The following is a 21,205-nucleotide window of genomic DNA, read 5'->3' as shown; positions in this document are numbered from 1 at the left end:
CTGGGATAAAATCCAAGCAGATCCCTCCCCCCGCCCTGCCCTTCTCTTTCCATGTCTTCATTCTCCTCCTTGGATTTTGCCCCATTTTCTCATTCTCAAAGGTGAGTTTAAAATCCTCTCAGCTCTGGGAAGTTTTCACACCCGTTTTATCAGCAGCAAATGGTCCTTGTTAAGGTGGGAAATTTAGGTGGTCCCCAAACTGGAAGGGGATTAGTGGGTGCAGTTTACGGGGAGCCTGGAAACACGGCTAGCTCTGGAGTGGGACAGGGCGGCCAGTCTCTGCCAGGAACAGGACACAGGAGGGAAGGGAGAAGTGAGTGGAGTAACCAGTCCCCGTTGCTGCCCCCACCCCCAGCTTTCCCGGGCAGCTCCCCACAGCCACCAGTTGCCTGTCCACTGCCCATCCCACACTGCCGCCCCTCCCCACTCTCAGGGAGCATTCCTGCTCCAGACCCTCTCCCTGGCCTTCTTAAAACACTTTCACAAAGGGCTTCCTGGGAATGGTGCTGGTGGAGGGGGAACCATTACTGTCTGTGTGTGTGTATTGAACTTCTATAGACAGTCCCATCAAACTGTCCCAATTTTCTCACGTATTACGTATCAATATAAAATCCCTTCAGATCTTGGTTGTTTTCTGTCATATTATCAAATATTGCTTTTTTGACCTATTTCCTCATCAATTCTCAAAGATAGATATAAAATATCCTGTGTGCAGTGCTGTAGTAGCCATGGTGGTCCCGGGATATTAGAGGCTGCCCCCTTGATGTATATACAAACATTTGATGTTATTCTCCATCCCGTTCCTTATGAAGCTTACCATGTTGTTAGCTTTTTCGGTGGCAGCTGCGAGAGTGGACTCTTTCACTGAGCTGTCTACAGCAACATGCAGGTCCTTTTCTTGAGTTGTGTAGCCTGATCTTTGGCTTATGTATTAATTATATTGATTACTAAGAATTCCCAGTTATCACTTTGAGGGTTGACAGGTTCTTGTCTTGAGATCAGGCCTAGTATTATTAAATACAGTACACAGTTGCAACACTCATTATAGGAATGCTTTTATATTTACAGTAGTTTAATAATACATTTAGCAAAGTCACAAACGCTGTAACTCAGTGAGATAGAGATAATATAGAATGTAAATCTGAACATCCATATACTCCCATCATCCCTTGCCGAACAACCTGAAATGTTCACCATTATCTTCCTCATCCCAATGACCTTCCTCATCATCATCAGTAGCCATCATCTTGGTACCTTCCTAAATCTCTCTCTTCTCCTGCATACAGGTTGGGATACAACTCTTATAATATGCTCTGTTGCGCTACTCAGTCTAATACATATTCAGTAGGGGTTTCACCTCTGTTTTTTATTTGTATTTCCTCACCCTGCCGATGTTGGGGCGTCCTTCTCCTGGGTTAGTGAGACCATTCATACAACTTCTTATATTTGTCGCCATGGTACTCTTGCGGTGAGGTATCTGCGGACATTTTTATCCAAAAGCCAGCGTTAGCTCGTGTTCCTGTGGTTGGCAAGTGTCATCATGGACCAAATTCCCCCTCAGACACTCTATTTCCAGTTCCCCGAAACTTAGGGATGACCCTTAGGCGAGGTATCTGTGCTAGAGTTCATAGACCTCAAACCTTATGCTAACTGCTGAAGCCAGTATCTTACCGGATACAAGCCTGTAGATTCCTTGCATTACTGCTGCATTAAATAAATGTTAAAGTTGGATCTATGGACTACAGCTGATAGTTAATTTTCCCCCAATGTATAAGTAGCTGCAGTTTTTCTCTCCAATGGGCATTGCTTTGCAATTAGAAAGACAAGGTGGGTGAGGTAATACTTTTCATTGGAGCCACTTCAGTTGGTCAGAGAGACAAATCTCTGAGCTACACAGAGCTCTTCTTCAGGAGAATATTCTAAAATATTGCAAACTTTTCCCTGGCTTTCTGTCTAGTTATGTGTTACTAATTTAATAGTCTCTAAGATTTTTTTTTGCTGCCTTTCTAATTATAAAACATTAACATAAAATATCCTCTGATTTTAATCTTTGCTCTAATTCTTGAATATTGAAAGCAATTTTTTGCAGGTTTTCAATTTTCTTTTGATTTGTCAATAACATGAAATTCACTCAAATTCTACCTCTTTACCTACTATTGACTATCAGGGTAAAATCCCTCACTCTTATCCACTTTCCTTTCTATTTTCTGAAAATTCATCAAAAATTCCCCGGATTTCCATCCTTGTTGTTTTAAGGACTGAACATTGATGTCAAGCTGTCAAATTTTCCCTTTTTCCATGTAATTATCAAATGTCTATTAAAAAGCATCTCAGGTTTGGAGATGTTACCATGCTTAGTTGCAGCAACTTCTCCTGTTTTGGAGGGAATTTGTTGTCTTGAATCATTCACCATCCTGGCAGTTACAGGGTTTGAAATGATCAACTTCCCCCTCTCATTTGAGACTCATTTCTCTCCTCTTTTACCTCCATTAAAATGTTTGCCGATGAAAGTAATTTGCCCCATATTTAATACACATCAAAGCCAGAGGTCTCCCTCTGTTTGGGGGAAGGGTGTCTCCAGGTGTGGCTGGTGATCCGGCCATTGGGGGAGGTCCCCCTTCTTCAGCCTCTCCCAGGAGCCCAGAGCATCCCCGCCGGGGGCCCCGGTGTGCCAGGCAACTGTGCTCCCAGCCCCAGTATGCAGAGCTCCTTGTGTGAGGGGGGGCTCTGGGTGGCCAGATGGGGTGGCTACCTTGGGACTCCAAGCGATGCGACCCTAGCACCAGCTGCCATGACTCCCTGCAGGAGGCAGGCCAGCCAGCCAAGGCAGAGCACTCTGGGAAGGGAACCAGAGGGGACCTGGCTTGGGGGTGGAGCGTGGGTGGGGTCATGCTAGGCTGTTTGGGAAGGCACAGCCTACCCTTGCCTAGGATTCCTGCTACCCATGGGTGTCTCTAATCTGCTCACAGGGCAGTTGGCTGGACCCTTTTCGTCGGGGAGCACAGGACGGGGGCTCAGTCTGTGCCTGGCTCCTTGCTGCCCAGGCTGGACCCAGAGTGGCTGAGAATCTCCCTGCTACTATATTAGCCCCTCACTTCCCCCTCACCACATTCACCAGCAGTATCCCAAACCCCCATGACGAATGGTCTCCATGAGAGGTTGCTTCGCCCAGTGCTGAGATGTTGTCTCTGGGGTGGGTCCCTATTGGCCATTATCTGCCAGTCACCAGGCATGGAAATTTCTTAAATTTGTCTCCTCCATGCCATCCATTCTCCTGTTAAAGAAGCATCGGCCAGGGCTCCCCCACCTGTGTGAATGGCTGGCAGGGGCTGCTGATACTTTTCTATCCATTTATCAATTACTGATGCGAGATCACGACAGGCTTTGCTTCTCTCCTCGTTTTCAGAACTGCTGAAACTTCAGGTTTTGGAGGGACAACTGTTGCTGTGAATCCTTCTTGGAAGAAGGGGAGAGGGAGTGAGGGAGGAGGAAAGGACTCTGGCCTCCTCCCTCCTGAGCTATGTTTCTGGTCTCATTGAGACCAGCATTACTCAAGAGACACTTCAAGGAAGAATATGGAGTGACTCCAGATTAACATGGTTTCAAATAAAATCAGGATATCTCCCTGTGGGGAGGGGGTTTCAGTTGTTGCTAAAGAGGGGAGGGGAAAGCCCTCAGTCTCTGTCTGACTCTCGCTTTCCTCAGGATATTGGGGTTGAGCTTCCTGGTTCAGACACTGCTGCCTGAATTGTGATCTGGGAGCCCAGACTGAGCAGCTGCTGCTCCCCCAGTGGGGTCTGGGCTTGGGAGTGACTTAGAGCGAAGCTTCCTCTGTGCCCAAGCAAGATGAGGACTTTCTCCAGCTGTAATTAGCTCCATGGGCCAGCCCTAGGCTCTGCCCACATCAACATCTGAGCCAGATACTCCAGGGAACTTGCTGGGGATGGGCATGAAAGTGACTCTGCACAAATAGCCCTAGTCACCTCACATCTCTCCTCCCCTTAGCAATTGCAAGAGCTGATCCAGCCGTAGGAGAGCGGACACCCAGGAATAGCTGTCTGTCCGCCAGAGGGGGAGGGACAGGAGATGGGGAAACATAAGGAGAAAAGGGAGAGAGAGATTGATAGGGGCAGTGGGAGAAATAATTGGGGAGAGAGATTCCTAGATCTCTAACCTGCCCCCCCACCAACTTACTGCAACAATGTGAGGTGCAGGGAGAGGAAAAGCCGAATCCTGACTCTTTCTGTGGCCCAGCTGTGGGAGTGTGCTGCCCTGGGGATAATGTTAGGGGAAATCCCCCAAGTCATTCCTGTTGTTCTGCTCTTGTCTTGTATTGGGTTCCCAGACTTTATTATTGGCAGGGTTTCAAAATGTCTCCGTTGTTTAGTGCTAGTGGGGTGGCCAGGTCAGAGGTGTAATAAAATGACCAAACATTTCCCCAGAATAGAATCGTAGAACGGTTGGGCTGGAATGAACAATGAGGGGTCATCTAGTCCAGCCCCCCAACACTGAGATGTTTGTCCAACCTGTCCTTAAAACCTCCAGTGATGATTCCACAGCCTCCCTTGGTAACCTATTCCAGTACTGAACTAGCCTTTGTCACAACTGAGTTACAGGGCTGGCTCAGATTCAATCTCTGATCCACTGTAACTCCCAGATCCTTTTGAGTAGTACTGCCCCCTAGCCAGTTAGTCCCCAGTCTCTACTTGTGCATTGGATTGTCCTTCCCTGAAATGTAGTACTTTGCACTTGTCTTTGCTGAATTTAATCTTGTTCATTCAGATCAATTCTCTAATTTATAAAGTCATTTTGAATTCTAATCCTGTTCTCCAACGTGTTTGCAACTCTTCTCAGCTTGGTGTAATCCTCAAATTTAATAAGCACACTCTTCATTCCATGATCCAAGTCATTAATAAAAATATTGAATGGTACCAGAGTGAGGATTGGCTCCTGTGGGACTGCATTAGATACATCCTCCCATTTTGTCAGCGAGCCATTAATAATTACTCTTTGAGTACAGACTTTCAAGTACACAACATTTCCCTTGTTAGCTGATGAGAATGTCATGGGGTCTGCTGTCAAAAGTCTTACTAAAATTAAGATATGTCATATCTATGGTGTCATAGGGCCAGTACCCCTGTTAAAGCAGGAATTAGATTGGTTTGGCATTGTTTGTGTTCGATAATCTACGCTGGCTATAACTTATCACTTTACTATCCTCTAAGTGCTTATACATTGATTGTTTAATACATTTTTCTTTCTGGGTATCTAAACTAGGCTTGACTGGCCTCTATTCCCCAGGTCTTCGTTGTTCCCTTTTTGGAAGACAGTTTTATGTTTGCCCTTCTCCAGTCTTGTGGGACCTCACCACCCTCCTGGAGTTGTCAGAGATCACTGTTAACTGTTCCAAGATTGCTTCAGCTAATTCCTGGAGTAGTGTAGAACTGATAAATGAAATTGTTTTTAATTTATTAATGTAACTTCTGTTCACCATCCACACTACACTTGCCTACACTGTAACTTCTGTTCCATAGTGTAATTCAAACCCCATTTTAAAACACTCAGTCCATTTTGTAAAAGCTTCCTCCAGCCTTCATTTTTGCAAACCCTGCTGTAATCTTATTAGTTTAGTTTAAATGTGTGAATGAGGTATGTATGGATGACAGAATCAACCTCCAGCCCTAGCCTGTCCTGATGAGATAAAGTTCAAATACCAACGGCTGAAGACCTAGACAACAGCCCTAAACAAAGTAAGAAGCATCCACCCTAAAAAGAAAAGGACAACAGAACAACAGAAGGAAGATCAAAGCCAGGTTCAAGGCTGAAAGTCACATCTGCAATTGATGGGTGATCAATCCAAACCCAGAGGCAGCGTGACACAGCAAGACCTATAGACTTTGAATCCAAACTAAAAGCCTATAAAAAAGAAGGGTGAGATGAAAGACTCTGGGTAACATTCTGCTGCCAACATGGAAGGACATCGATGCCTGCCCAACAGAGATCCAGCTTGTCCTTGTGCCCGGCTTTCCTGGCCAGTTTGCCGCCACAAGCTACGAACCCAAGCTACAAAATCAAGCTATGAACTTAAGCTATCTTCAGGACTGGTAACTATGCAGCAGCTGCAGAAATCTGATGGATGTGTGTGTGTGTATAGGTATTAGGTATAATGTGTATGTATAAGAATTAAGATATTAGTTATTAGTCATAAATCAAATCATCATAATAAATGTGGTGTCTTTGTCTTGCCCCCTGAAAAGATCCTGTGTAGTTTTGTCTGTACAACAGTAGCCCAGGGTGAATTTCATTAGGCCCTGCTGACTTTGAAAAAATATTTACATAAATTAAATTTATTAACCTCTTATTTCCCCATTGTGGTTTCTGTTCCTTCCCTCTCTTGGTTAAGAATAATTAAGTATCTGATCACAATTACATTTTTTTAGTGAATGCAAAAAGGTATTAAAAGCCTTCATCTTGTTGATGTCATCTATTATTAGCTCCTTTTCTTCTCTGGTAAGTAACACTTTCCTTCCCCTGTCTTTTGCTCCTCATATATTTATAGAACCCTTATCTTATTGCCTTTTTTGTGTCACTTCCCAGGTGTAACTCAGTTTGTGAGTTAATCTTTCTGATTTTGTCCCCACATGCTTGTGCAGGTCTTTTGTACTCATCCATAGCAATTTGTCCATGATGCCACTTTTTATAGGATTCCTTTTTATTTTCTGGTCATGAAAGAGCTTATGGTAGAGCCATATTGATTGCCACTCAACAAAGAAATCTTTGTGTCATTGTTGATAGTTCTCTGAAAACATCCACTCATTATGCAGTGACCTTCCAAAAAAGCTAACCAAACGTTAGGAACCGTTCGGGAAGTGATAGTAGTAAGTGGGGAGGGATAGCTCAGTTGTTTGAGCATTGGCCTACTAAACCCAGGGTTGTGAGTTCAATTTTTGAGGGGGCCATTTAGGGATCTAGGGCAAAAATGTGTCGGGGGAGTGGTCCTGCTTTGAGCAGGGGGTTGGACTAGATGATCTCCTGAGGTCTCTTCTAACCTTCATATTCTAAGGCAGAAAATATCATAATGCCACTATATAAATCCATGGTGTGCCACCTTAAATATTGTGTGGAGTTCTGGTCACCCCATCAAAAAAAAGGATGAATTGGAAAAGGTGAAGAGAAGGACAACAAAAATGATGAGGGTTATGAAACAGCTTCCCTATGAGGAGAGATGAAAATGACTAGGAAGGTCCAGCTTGGAAAAGAGATGACTAAGGGGGGATATGATAGAGGCCTATAAAATTATGACTGGTGTGGAAAAAGTGGATAAGGAAGTGTTATTTACCCCCTTCACATAACACAAGAACCAGGGGTCATGTGATGAAATTAATTAGCAGCTGGTTTCAAGCAGAGTGCCCCAAGAGTCAGTTCTGGGGCCGATTTTATTAAATATCTTCATTAATGACCTGGAGGATGGCGTGGACTGCACTCTCAGCAAGTTTGCAGATGACACTAAACTTTGGAGGAGTGGTAGATATGCTGGAGGGTAGGAATAGGATACAGAGGAACCTAGACAAATTCGAGGATTGGGCCAAAAGAAACCAGATGAGGTTCAACAAGGACAAGTGCAGAGTCTTGCACTTAGGATGGAAGAATCCCATTCACTATTATAGACCAGGGACTGAATGGTTAGGAAGCAGTTCTGCAGAAAAGGACCTAGGGGTTACAGTGGATGAGAAGCTGGATATGAGTCAACAGTGTGCCCTTGTTGCCAAGAAGGCTAACGGCCTTTTGGGCTGTATACGTATGGGCATTGTCAGCAGATCCTACCCCTTCTCCAACCCTCAGCCCCATTACCGTGCCACTCAGACCAGTGTGTCTGGCTCCGTGCAGCTCCAGACACGTTGCTGCCATGCTCCGCCATGGAGCCCCCAGCACCCCCCGCCCAGCACCTGCCTTCCAGATTTGAATACCTCAAAATTCAGGAGCACTCAAGCTGAGTTTGGGCAGCTGTTACTTCATTTCTCCCAAATCAAATATACTGATCCTCTGTAACCTGCTGTAGAAAAAGTAGGATAAAATTGAGCAAGAAATGCTTATTAGGACTGGAATTGCTATTTTCAACAGCCATTGCCTTTTTGTTTGTTTAAAAGGAAGACAGTGATATTGCATTGGCAAATTCCCCATAGAAACAAAGAGTGGAACAAAAGAATAATAAAGGCACCTCAACTTTTCCTCATTTATGGAGGACAGTCTTATAATACGCATCCAGATATCCTCCAATCACACAAGCTGAAAATTGTTCCACTTTACTGCAGCTCTGTAACCATATGGGAACCAATCTTGTCTGTGTTTTGTGCACATCCAAAATTCCTCCTGAATGACCTGCCCTGGGAAAGAGTTACCAGTGACCCAGGGCTGGGGCAGCAGGAGGTGTGGGTGGGGGCACTGGTTGGGGGGAGCCCAGGGCTGGGGCAGCAGCAGGGTAGGGGGAGGGCACTGGTGGGGAGGAAAGGGAGAAGCCCAGCACTGGGGCAGCAGGTGGGTGGGGGGAGAGCCCAGGACTGGAGCAGCAGGGTGGTACACGGGGGAGCCCAGGGCTGGGATGGGGGGCAGCCAAATTTTCTTTTGTTTGGAGCAGCAAAAAACCTAAAGCTGGCCCTGCCAGGTTCCCCCAGCTGCCGGAGCCCCGGGCCCTTTAATTTGACCCTGAGGGTTCCCAGCCACCTCTTCAGCTGGGAGCCCCGGGTTGATTTAAAATAAAGTATCATCTCCCCGCCCCCAACCTTCCTTTTTGGCCCACAGCTGTTTTGGTGGGGCGGCACTAGGGACGGAGGGTTTATTTCCGCAAGGCTGAGTGGCCCTGGGGCAGGTGTTTCTGCAGGGCCGGGAGGTTTCAGCCTTCAGCTGTTTTCTTTGGAGTAATGTGGCCCTCACCACTTTATGAGTTGTGCAGGGCTGGAGTAGCCCATATAATTCCCAGGACGGCCATCAGTGGTGACGCATGCTCCATTACACCAAGACTTAGCTGCAAGGAAGGCTCTGTCTTGAACAAGCACTTAGAAGGATTGTGCTGACAGATCTTTTATTTTTATGAAAAGAGATGCAAAAAAGGAGCCAATAGAGACATTAGGTTCAGTAAGGAACAACTGAGAGACCAAGCCAAGATCTCCTGGTTAGTAGGAAGGCTCTTCAGCCAGCTGTTTCCAAAGATCACTATCTAGATGCCTATTAACAGCCATTGCAGATGTTCACCACAAAACAGACAAAGAGATGCCAAAATAGAGTTCTCCACTGCCTGCAGACATCAAGCTACCAGGAGTTCTGTGCACAGAGAGGCCCCTGCTGGTGGAAAGATGCTTTGGTAGAGACTCTTCTGACACCAGCCGTGGTCATATAGTGTTTAGCACTCTTTGCTGTGGCGTCAACATCCACAGATGAAAGTTCAGTTATGGGGACATTTTTCTTGTCTCCACATTTGTCTAGTGGCTCCTTTCAACACTTGTCACCAAAAAGGCCTGTTTCTTTTGCAAGCAATGTACAGCTAGGCAAAAGCAGTCTTCTCCATTTCCTGAAACGATCAACCAAGCCATGGAGAGAGGAGACATTCAGCCAGGGTTTGTCATAACTATAAAGGGAAAGATAACAGCCCTCCTGTGTACAATACTATAAAATCCCTCCTGGCCAGAGACTGGCCAGACACACCAAAATCCCTTTACCTGTAAAGAGTTAAGAAGCTCGGGTAACCTAGCTGACACCTGACCCAAAGGACCAATAAGGGGACAGGATACTTTCAAATCTTGGTGCGGGGGAGGCTTTGCTTGTGTGCTCTTTGTTTTGGGGGCTGTTCGCTCTTAGGACTAAGAGGGACCAGACATGAATCCATGCTCTCCAAATCTTTCTGAACCAGTCGCTCATATTTCAAACTTGTGAGTAACAGCCAGGCAAGGTGTGTTAGTTTTATCTTTGTTTTCTCAACTTGTAAATGTTCCTTTTGCTAAAGAGTTTCTCTCTGTTTGCTATCAAGGATCAGAGGGGTAGCCGTGTTAGTCTGGATCTGTAAGAGCAGCAAAGAATCCTGTGGCACCTTATAGACTAACAGACGTTTTGGAGCATGAGCTTACATGGGTGAGATAGGACAGACTTTTCTTCTGGGCTGAGTGTGTAGTTGGATATATTGACGATATTGCTGGGTAGGTAGATTGGTCCAGGCTGAGGTTGATGGTGGGGTGGAAGCTGTTGAAATCGTGGTGGAATTTTTCCAGAGACTCCTTCCCATGGGTCCAGATGATGAAGATGTCATCAATGTAGCGTAGGTAGAGAAGGGGCGTGGGTGGACAAGAGCTGAGGAAGCCTTGTTCCAGGTTGGCCATAAAAATATTGGCATATTGTGGGGCCATGCGGGTGCCCATAGCGGTGCCACTGATCTGGAGATATATATTGTCATCAAATTTGAAATATTTGTGTGTGAGGATAAAGGCACCGAGCTCAGCAGCCAGTTGTGCTGTGGCATCATCAGGGATACTGTTCCTGACAGCTTGTATTCCATCTGTGTGTGGGATATTCGTGTAGAGAGCCTCTACATCCATGGTGGCTAGGATGGTGTTTTCTGGAAGGTCACCAATGCATTGTAGTTTCCTCAGGAAATCAGTGGTGTCACGGAGATAGCTGGGAGTGCTGGTGGCATAGGGTCTGCAGAGAGAGTCCACATATCCAGACAGTCCTTCAGTGAGAGTGCCAATGCCCGAGATGATGGGGCATCCAGGATTTCCGGGTATGTGGATCTTGGGTAGTAGATAGAATAACCCTGGTCGGAGCTCTAAGGGTATGTTGATTTGTTCCGGTGATAGTGTAGGGAGAGTCCTGAGTAGATGGTGCAGTTTCTTAGTGTATTCCTCAGTGGGATCTGAGGAGAGTGGCCTGTAGAATTTGGTACTGGAGAGTTGTCTGGCGGCCTCCTTTTGGTAGTCAGACCTGTTCATGAGGACAACAGCACCTCCTTTATCAGCCTCTTTGATGATAATGTCAGGGCGGTTTCTGAGGCTGTGAATGGCATTGCGTTCTCCACGACTTAGGTTATGAGGCAAGCAATGTTGTTTTTCCACAATTTCTGCCTGTGCACGTCGGCGGAAGCATTCAATGTAGAGGTCCAGACTGTCATTTCGACCCCTTCAGGAGGAGTCCATGTGGAGTTGTTCTTCTTGTGCTGTTGGTGGGAGGGTACCTGTGTATCAGTGGGCTATTCAGTGTTGTCCTGAAAGTATTCTTTGAGTTGGAGACGGCGAAAGTAGGCTTCCAGATCGCCGCAGAACTGTATCATGTTGGTGGGGGTGGCAGGGCAGAAAGAGAGTCCCCGAGATAGGACAGACTTTTCTTCTGGGCTGAGTGTGTAGTTGGATAGATTGATGATATTGCTGGGTGGGTTGGGGGTACCACGGTTGTGGCCCCATGAGGCAGGTAGGAGTTTAGACAGCTTACAGTCCTTTTTCCTTTGTAGAGAGGTGAAGTGAGTAATGTAGATCTCCTGTCTTATTTTAGTGAAGTCCGTTTGTATGGAAGTTTGGTTATTAATGAGAGTCTCCAGGTTGGAGAGCTCTTTTTTGATGTTTTCCTGTTTGCTGTATAGGATGCTGATCAGGTGGTTCCTCAGTTTCTTTGACAGAGTATGGCATAATCTCTCACTTTGGTCTGTGTAGTATGTAGATAGCAGTGGATTTTTTACCTTTAGTCCATTGGGTATGATGTCTATCTGTTTGTATTTGGAAAGGAAGATGATATCTGTCTGTATTTGTGCAAGTTTCTTCATGAGGTTGATGGATTTCCACTCCATATGGCTAAATGCAGTGCCTTGGATGGTGTCAAGTATCAGAGGGGTAGCCATGTTAGTCTGGATCTGTAAAAGCAGCAAAGAATCCTGTGGCACCTTATAGATTAACAGACATTTTGGAGCATGAGCTTTCGTGGGTGAATACCCACTTTGTCAGATGCATGTAGTGGAAATGTCCAGGGGCAGGTATATATATGCAGGCAATCTAGAGATAATGAGGTTAGTTCAATCAGGGAGGATGAGGCCCTGTTCTAGCAGTTGAGGTGTGAAAACCAATGGAGGAGAAACTGGTTTTGTAGTTGGCAAGCCATTCACAGTCTTCATCATCTTCATCATCTGGACCCATGGGAAGGAGACTCTGGAAAAATTCCACCATGATTTCAACAGCTTCCACCCCACCATCAACCTCAGCCTGGACCAATCTACACGGGAGGTCCACTTCCTAGACACCATGGTGCAAATAAGTGATGGTCACATTACCACCACCCTATACCAAAAACCTACCGACCGCTATGTCTACCTTCATGCCTCCAGCTTCCATCCCGGGCATATCACACGATCCATTGTCTACAGCCAAGCACTGAGGTACAACCGCATCTGCTCTAACCCCTCAGACAGAGACCAACACCTACAAAATCTCCACCAACCATTCTCAAAACTACAGTATCCACACGAGGAAATAAGGAAACAGATCAACAGAGCCAGACGTGTACCCAGAAGCCTCCTACTGGAAGACAAACCCAAGAAAGAAACCAACAGGACTCCACTGGCCATCACATACAGTCCCAGGCTAAAACCTCTCCAACGCATCATCAGGGATCTACAACTCATCCTGGACAATGATCCCACACTTTCACAGGCCTTGGGTGGCAGGCCAGTCCTTGCCCACAGGCAACCTGCCAACCTGGAACATATTCTCACCAGTAACTGCACACCGCACCATAGTAACTCTAGCTCAGGAACAAATCCATGCAACAAACCTCGATGCCAACTCTGCCCACATATCTACACCAGTGACACCATCACAGGACCTAACCAGATCAGCCACATCATCACCGGTTCATTCACCTGCACGTCCACCAATGTAATATACGCCATCATATGCCAGCAATACCCCTCTGCTATGTACATCGGCCAAACTGGACAGTATGTACGGAAAAGGATAAACGGACACAAATCAGATATTAGGAATGGCAATATACAAAAACCTGTAGGAGGACACTTCAGCTTCCCCGGCCACACTATAGCAGACTTTAAGGTGGCCATCCTGCAGCAAAAAAACTTCAGGACCAGACTTCAAAGAGAAACTGCTGAGCTTCAGTTCATCTGCAAATTTGACACCATCACCTCAGGATTAAACAAAGACTGTGAATGGCTTGCCAACTATAAAACCAGTTTCTCCTCCCTTGGTTTTCACACCTCAACTGCTAGAACAGGGCCTCATCCTCCCTGATGGAACTAACCTCATTATCTCTAGCTTGCCTGCAAATATATACCTGCTCCTGGAAATTTCCACTACATGCATCTGACAAAGTGGGTATTCACCCATGAAAGCTCATGCTCCAAAACGTCTGTTAGTCTATAAGATGCCACAGGATTCTTTGCTGCTTTTACAGATCCAGACTAACATGGCTACCCCTCTGATACTTGACCCTTGGGAAGTTATTCCAATGGTTAGTTACTCTCATGGTTAAAAATATACCTTATCTCCAGTCTGAACTGGTCTAGCTTCAATTTCCAGCTATTGGATCATGTTAAATCTTTCTCTGCTACATTGAGGAGTCCAGTACTGAACTGTTCCCCACTTTGATATTTATAGACTGGGATCTAGTCACCCCTTAACCTTCTCTGTCTTAAGCTAAGTAGATTGAGCTCCTTTACTCTATTTCTACAAGTTGTGTTTTCTAATCCTTCTGTCATTCAGCTAAATCATATCACTGCAACTGCCCCTGCTCTAGGTGGGCAACTATTCTCCACACTTCTAGGCCATGTCTACATCTAAAATTTTGCAGCGCTGGTTGTTACAGCTGTATTAGTACAGCTGTATAGGGCCAGCGCTGCAGAGTGGCCACACTTACAGCAACCAGCGCTGCAAGTGGTGTTAGATGTGGCCACACTGCAGCGCTGTTGGGCGGCTTCAATGGGGGTTCGGGGAACGAGAGAGCAAACCGGGAAAGGAGACCAGCTTCGCCGCGGTTTGCTCTCGCGTTCCCCGAACCACCCTGCAAACCGCAGGGAAGGAGACCTGCTTGCTCGGGGGTTCGGGGAACGAGAGAGCAAACCGGGAAAGGAGACCAGCTTCGCCGCGGTTTGCTCTCGCGTTCCCCGAACCACCCTGCAAACCGCAGGGAAGGAGACCTGCTTGCTCGGGGTTCGGGGAATGCGAGAGCAAGCCGGGGAAGGAGACCAGCTTGATTACCAGAGGCTTCCTCAGGTATGCTGGGATACCTGCTTATTCCACGGAGGTCAAGAAAAGCGCTGGTAAGTGTCTATACTTGATTACCAGCGCTGGATCACCAGCGCTGGATCCTCTACACCCGAGACAAAACGGGAGTACGGCCAGCGCTGCAAACAGGGAGTTGCAGCGCTGGTGGTGCCCTGCAGATGTGTACACCTCCTAAGTTGCAGCGCTGTAACTCCCTCACCAGCGCTGCAACTTTGTGATGTAGACAAGCCCCTAGTGAGGTCCCTTCTGACAAGAGAGGGGGCATGTGTGTTAGGACCATCAAGCATTACTGCTGGCTGCACAGGGAGAGGAGACCCCCGAATGAAGAAAACAAACTCTCCAGGCTATAGAATCTACGATCTGACTGGGCTATGAGTGGGAGTCTACAAATGCGTCTGGTTGTTCTGCCAAGGTTTTGGACAGAAGCCAGAGCAGGATGATAGGCAAATAGCCTGGAGGCCCCACAGTGCATCCTTTAGTATACTAGTTTAGCATTCCATTAATCAGCCACAATACCTCCTTTAAATGAACTCCTGATAGAGCATTAAAACATCTGATGCTGAAGGCACCTGTGTAGTAAGAGGAGGCCCTAAGATGTAAACCTTGGTATCAGAGGCCTGGTGTGACACCTAAGGCCTGAACTAAAGTAATGGTCAAGACTTTGCTAACATAAAGCAAAGTGAAGCTGTGAGCCAGAGGCAGGCCCTGCTCACAGAAGCTGGCAAGGAAAGGGCTGATGCTGCAAGAAGATACGTACCTAAAAGGTACTGAACACTAGAGATCAGAACATTCACATACTTGCACATTCCACACAGATAACAAGGAACAGGCCGACCCATCCCAATGACAGGGGCAAAAGGGTAATAGGATGGATAGAGTTGTTTTGATCGAACCAACATGCACAAGGTGAGAGGCGGCACCTTACGACGTAGAGGGGTTGTACCTTACTACGTTGAAGGGTTGCACCGCAATATGTCAGGAGTGATGTGTAACTTGTTTGTACCTGTGTATAAGAATGTATCCCTGGGGCAGTGTCTTTGTCCAGCCGAGGGGGCAGTGGAAAGTCCCGCCACTGACTGAGCCGGGTCCATTGCCAAGAGGCACTTTCTCGTAGTATGCCCTGAGTTAGGCTAAGAAACCTACAGGGAATTGCCATTGTGTCCAAGATCGCAATAAACCTAGCAGACGTGACTTTGCACCTTACTAGAGTCTGTGGTCATTGGGGGTTCTCGTCGGGTCTGCTGCATCAGCTATCTGCAGAGCTGGGGCAGCACACGGGGTGAGCACATGCACGCAGCCGAGTGATACCAACAAGGAGAGAGCAGAGCAGAGCACCATACTGGTAGCACTTCTAACAACACCTCTGACAACACTGGTGACCCCGTCTGCTGATCTGGTGAGTAAGCGAACCTGCGTGGCAAGAATCGCAATCTAACATGGCAGCAAACCTCAAGCTAGGGAACTCTCTGATCCCCTCCCTTTTGATCCCCATGGAGTTTTATAACTCATGGACCCGCTGGATTGCCAGTAAGGGGGGTCCATATGAATTGAAGAATGGGGAAACATGGACTGGCATATATAGAACGATGGTAGAATCCGAGGCTCTAAAAAATAGTAGTAAAAGTAAAGAAGCAGAAATTTTGCAACTACTGTCTATGGCAGTAAGATGGCTTAAACAGCATGCTGGGCAAACAAGTAATGGAAAAAGCAGGGCAAGTAACAGTAACAAAGAAAGAGTTAAAAGAATCAAAATAAGCTACACAGCCCTGGAATGCTCCCACCGCCCTTGCAGGGTGGCAAGCAGCCCAGAGACAACCAGTACAGGAACAGAGTGAAACACTGGAAACAGCTGTAAGGAACCTAGAAAAAATACATGTGCCTTCCTCTGTTATAAATATTGGTGGTAAACAGCAGGCTTCAGGTAGCTACTCTGTGCCTGAAGAATGGGGACAGAAGTGGAAAAAGGTGGCCCTAGGAAAAGTAAAAAATGAAACTGAGTCCACTGCATTGCAACCAATCACCTTATGATAAAAGCCGGGTTCCAGTTAAACTTAAACTGGAATCTAGACTGGTGCCTGTCAGAACGGGACAAGTAAGTGCACAGAAGGAAAGAGGCACTGGCTACAGAGCTTGCTACTATCTAGTACAGAGGAACATCGTTACCTTCAACTCAGGCATTTCTCTGTCGGTGGTCAGGGCAGTCGTGCTGACGCATTTTTTCTTGAATATGGTAGTTCACAAACACAGTTCAAACCTCACGGACCATAAATGAAGGTACCTCTCATGTTCGGCAGAATGTGCCATATCAGAGATGAGATTTGCACCTCTCATAGACAGACAATGGCAGCTGGGAGGGGAGTGTAACATTGACCCACACATTCTGCAATGTTGTCACTAGTGCCTGTCTGTGTAATTGAAACCATCCCACATCCTGCCAGCCCCCACCTATGCCTGACAAGTTCAGCTTGTGTTCAGATTCTATCAAGCAGAGCAGTGAGATCCAGCAAGCACTTTTGACTTCTTGCAAGGATTTTTTCTTGAAAAGCGTGTGTGTGTGTGTAAGAAAGAGAGATGATGTTTGTGAGTAGCATGTTTGGCCATTAATATTACAGCACTAAAAACAAGAGAGACCTGGGCCTTGGGCTGGAGGCAATATTCTCTCCGCCCAGCAGACGGGGGATGTACTGGGACCAGCTCCTGGCTCTTTTTTTGAACTGGTTCCCGTGGGGACACACCAGAGATCACTGCAATCTACATAGGGAACTATCACCTGGAAATATTCTCCAGGCCCCAGCTGATTTGGAAAGTTAAATATGATATTGGACAACACAGAACCATGGGGCCAGGTCCCATAGAAAACAAAGGGGAGTGGGGAAAAAAGAGAGCACAGAAGAGAAGAGGAGAGATGGGGTAGAAAAAAATCTCTAGAGAGGGAGCAGCTGGAGAGAACCAAGGAGTGCCGTGGACAACAGAGGCAAGCAGGTTTGTAAAAATTTCAGTGGTGCCCAGAATGCCCAGAGCCCATGCCCGCCCCCCCAAATTCCACTCCATACCTGCCTACGGCTCTGGGAGGGTGGGGAAGGAGGTCTGAGGTGCAGACCCTGGGCTGGGACAGGGAATGGGGGTGCAGGAGGGGGTGAGGGGTATAGGCTTTGGGATGGATTTTGGGTGCAGGCTCTGGGCTGGGGCAAGAGATGGGGGTGTAGGAGGGGGTGAGAGGTGTAGGCTCTGAGAGGGAGTTTGGGTGCAGGGTGCAGGCTCTGGGCTAGGACAGGAGCTGGGGGTGCAGGAGGGTTGAGGAGCATGCATTCAGTCATTTCATAGGGCAGATTTTTAAGGCTATTAAGATTTGGGGAACTATTCTTCCTAGCACCCTTCCTGTGTAAATTTCAGAGGTGTTCTCATATTCCACCCACTGAGCCACACTGTTATACCCCAATCTAATAGAAAGGTCAGGAGGTCTCCAAGTTCATAAAAAGAAACTAAAAAAAATAGAAAAAGGAACAAAATGTTTCTAAGATTATAAGGGGTTGGGTCTCTGCACCTCTCGGTCTTTGGTTTCACATGGATTAGGAACTGTAGCTTCAGTTTAGGAACCAGGTAATGGCATAGATGGTCCAGCACGTTGGGCTAGCAGGCTTTTCAGGTACAGGGAGACTAGTGCAGGCTGCACAGTCTGTCACCGTTGTGCTTCATTCCCCAGTGGGGATCAGTCCTGGGATCCTGGCAGTCAGTCTCTCTGAGGCTATGTCTACACAGGCAGAGTTACTGCACTAGGAGTTACAGTGCCGCTCAGAGGGCGCTGAAGGGAAACCGCTATTGTATGTTCACGTCAGCTGCGTGTTCGCATTTGCAGCGATATTCCGAGCGGTGCACTCAGTATCCCACTGAGCATCTCTTCCTCTTCTGCCACTAAGAGTTGTGGGAAGGCAGAGGAGGTCACGGGGCATCCCGGGTCCTGTCCCAATGCCCCATGATGCATTGATTTGCATCCCGACAATCCCTGTGCTTCCATTCACATTTGGCACCATCTTTCAGTGCTTGGTGTACTGTGCATTCTGCCTCTTCAGGCAGCAGGAATGGATCCTGCACTTTTGACCAATATGCTGCTCGTTCTTATTAACAGATCACAAGTGGCAGTGGAGTTATTCCTTAAACTACAAAGGCAAGGGGAGTTCGACATTGATCTCGCCATGTGTAGCAGGTTTCACACGAGATTGCTTGTGTCATTCATGGAGGTGCTGACCACAGCGGAATGCCACTTTTGGGCTCAGGAAACAAGCACTGAGTGATGGGACCACATCGTCATGCACATCTTGGATGACAAGCAGTGGCTGCAGACCTTTCGGGTGAGGAAAGTCACATTCATGGGACTCTGGGATGAGCTTGCCACAACCCTGCTGCGCAAGGACACGAAAATGAGAGCTGCCCTGTTATTGGAGAAGTGGGTGGCAACTGCACGGTGGAAGCTGGCTACTCCAGACTGCTACCAAATTGGTCACTAATCTGTTTGAGGTGGGATAGTTGACCGTTGGACATGTGTTGACAAAAGGGTGCAGGGGCATTAACTGCATCCTGCTCTGAAAGACTGTGCCTGTGGGCAATGTGTGTTGACATTGTGGATGGCTTTGCACAAATGGACTTCCCTAATTGCAGAGGTGTGGTAGATGGCACACATATTCCAATTCTGGCACCATGCCACCTAGTCACGGCATACATTAATCAGAAGGGGTACTTCTCTATGGTTCTCCAGGCAGTTGTGGATCACCATGGGCATTTCACGGACATTAATACAGGCTGGTCCGGTAAGGTGCATGACACACACATCTTTCTGAACACTGGCCTGTTCAGGAACCTGGAAGCAGAGACTTTCTTCCTGGAGCAGAAGATCACCGAAGGGAAAGTCAAGATGCCCATTGTGGTCCTGAGAGACCCTGCCTACCCCTTAATGCCATGGCTTATGAAGCCATACATGGGGGACCTTGACAGGAGCAAGGAGCAGTTCAAGCACAGGCTGAGCCAGTGCAGAATGACGGTTGAGTGTGCTTTTGGCCATTTATTTGTGAAGGGAACATGTACAACATGGTTTTACAAAAGGCAGATCGTACCAAACCAACCTGATCTCCTTCTTTGAGAAAGTAACAGATTTTTTTAGACGAAGGAAATGCAGTGGATCTAATTTACCTCGATTTCAGTAAGGCATTTGATATGGTTCCACATGGGGAATTAGCTAAATTGGAAAAGATGGGGATGAATATGAAAACTGAAAGGTGGATCAGGAACTGGTTAAAGGGGAAACTACAACGGGTGATACTGAAAGGTGAACTGTCAGGCTGGAGGGAGGTTACTAGTTGAGTACCTCAGGGATCGGTTTTGGGACCAATCTTTTATTACTGACCTTGGCACAAAAAGTGGGAGTGTGCTAATAAAGTTTGCGGATGACACAAAGCTGGGAGGTATTGCTAACACAGAGAAGGACCGGGATATCGTACAGGAAGATCTGGATGACCTTGTAAACTGGAGTAATAGTAATAGGATGAAATTTAATAGCAAAAAGTGCAGGTCATGCACTTAGGGATTAATAACAAGAATTATTGTTACAAGTTGGGGATGCATCAATTGGAAGTAACAGAGGAAGTGAAGGACCTCGGAGTATTGGTTGATAACAGGATGACTATGAGCTGCCAATGTGATATGGCCGTGAAAAAAAGCTAATGTGGTCTCGGGATGCATTAGGCGAGGTATTTCCAGTAGAGATAAGGTGTTAGTACCATTCTACAAGGCACTGGTGAGACCTCATCTGAAATACTGTGTGCAGTTCTGGTGTCCCACGTTTAAGAAGAATGAATTCAGACTGGAAGAGATACAGAGAAGGGCTACTAGGATGATCCGGGGAATGGAAAACCTGTCTTATGAAGGAGACTCAAAGAGCTTGGTTTGCTTAGCCTAACCAAAAGAAGGCTATGGAGAGATACGATTGCTCTCTCTAAATATATTGGAGGAATAAATACCAGGGAGGGAGAGGAATTATTTAAGCTCAGTACCAATGTGGACACAAGAACAAATGGATATAAACTGGCCATCAGGAAGTTTAGACTTGAAGTTAGACGAAGGTTTCTAACTATCAGAGGAGTGAAGTTCTGGAACAGCCTTCCAAGGGGAGCAGTAGGGGCAAGAGACATATCTGGCTTCAAGACTAAGCTTGATAAATTTATGGAGGGGATGGTATAATGGGATAGCCTAATATTTGGCAATTAATTGGTCTTTGACTATTAGCGGTAAGTATGCCCAGTGGTCGATGATGGGATGTTAAATGGGGTGGGATCTGAGTTACTGCAGAGAATTCTTTCCTGGGAGTCTGGCTGGTGAGTCTTGGCCACATGCTCAGGGTTTAGCTGATCACCATATTTGGGATCAGGAAGGAATTTTCCTCCAGGGCAGATTGGCAGGGTCCCTGGGGGTTTTTCACCTACCTCTGCAGCATGGTGCATGGGTCACTTACTGGAAGATTCTCTGCATCTTGAAGTCTTTAAACCATGATTTGAGGACTTCAATGGCTCAGACAAATGTCTGATACAAGAGTGGGTGGGTGAGATTCTGTGGCCTGCATTGTGCAGGTCAGACTACATGATCATAATGGTCCCTTCGGACCTTAAAGTCTATGAGTCTATTTTAAGCACCATGAGGAAGGGTGAAAGCTTCACTCAGGGCTGGACCACTGAGGCTTAGCACCTGGAGGCTGAATTTAAACAGCCAGAGACCAGGGCTATCAGAGGGGCAGAGCACATAAGGATCAGGGATACCTTGAGGCAGCCATTTGAAGCTGAAAGCCACTAATATTTCTTGCCATGTACAGAAGTGCAGTGTTTGTAGTGCTAGGAGGGGATTGTGATTGGTGCAGACAATGCACTATGAAGGTTTAAGAAAATTGCCTGTTG

General features: G+C 46.8%; 1 protein-coding gene across 1 annotated transcript in view; it reads right to left on the bottom strand.

Moving 5' to 3' along the window:
* LOC115642642 (zinc finger protein 436-like) overlaps positions 1-21,205 on the bottom strand; it is a 936,374-nt gene that overhangs the window by 882,455 nt on the left and 32,714 nt on the right. The window lies entirely within an intron of this gene.

Source organism: Gopherus evgoodei, unplaced genomic scaffold, assembly GCF_007399415.2.
Source record: "Gopherus evgoodei ecotype Sinaloan lineage unplaced genomic scaffold, rGopEvg1_v1.p scaffold_43_arrow_ctg1, whole genome shotgun sequence".
NCBI classification, from domain to species: Eukaryota; Metazoa; Chordata; order Testudines; family Testudinidae; genus Gopherus; species Gopherus evgoodei.
This window is presented reverse-complemented; position numbering and strand designations above follow the sequence as displayed.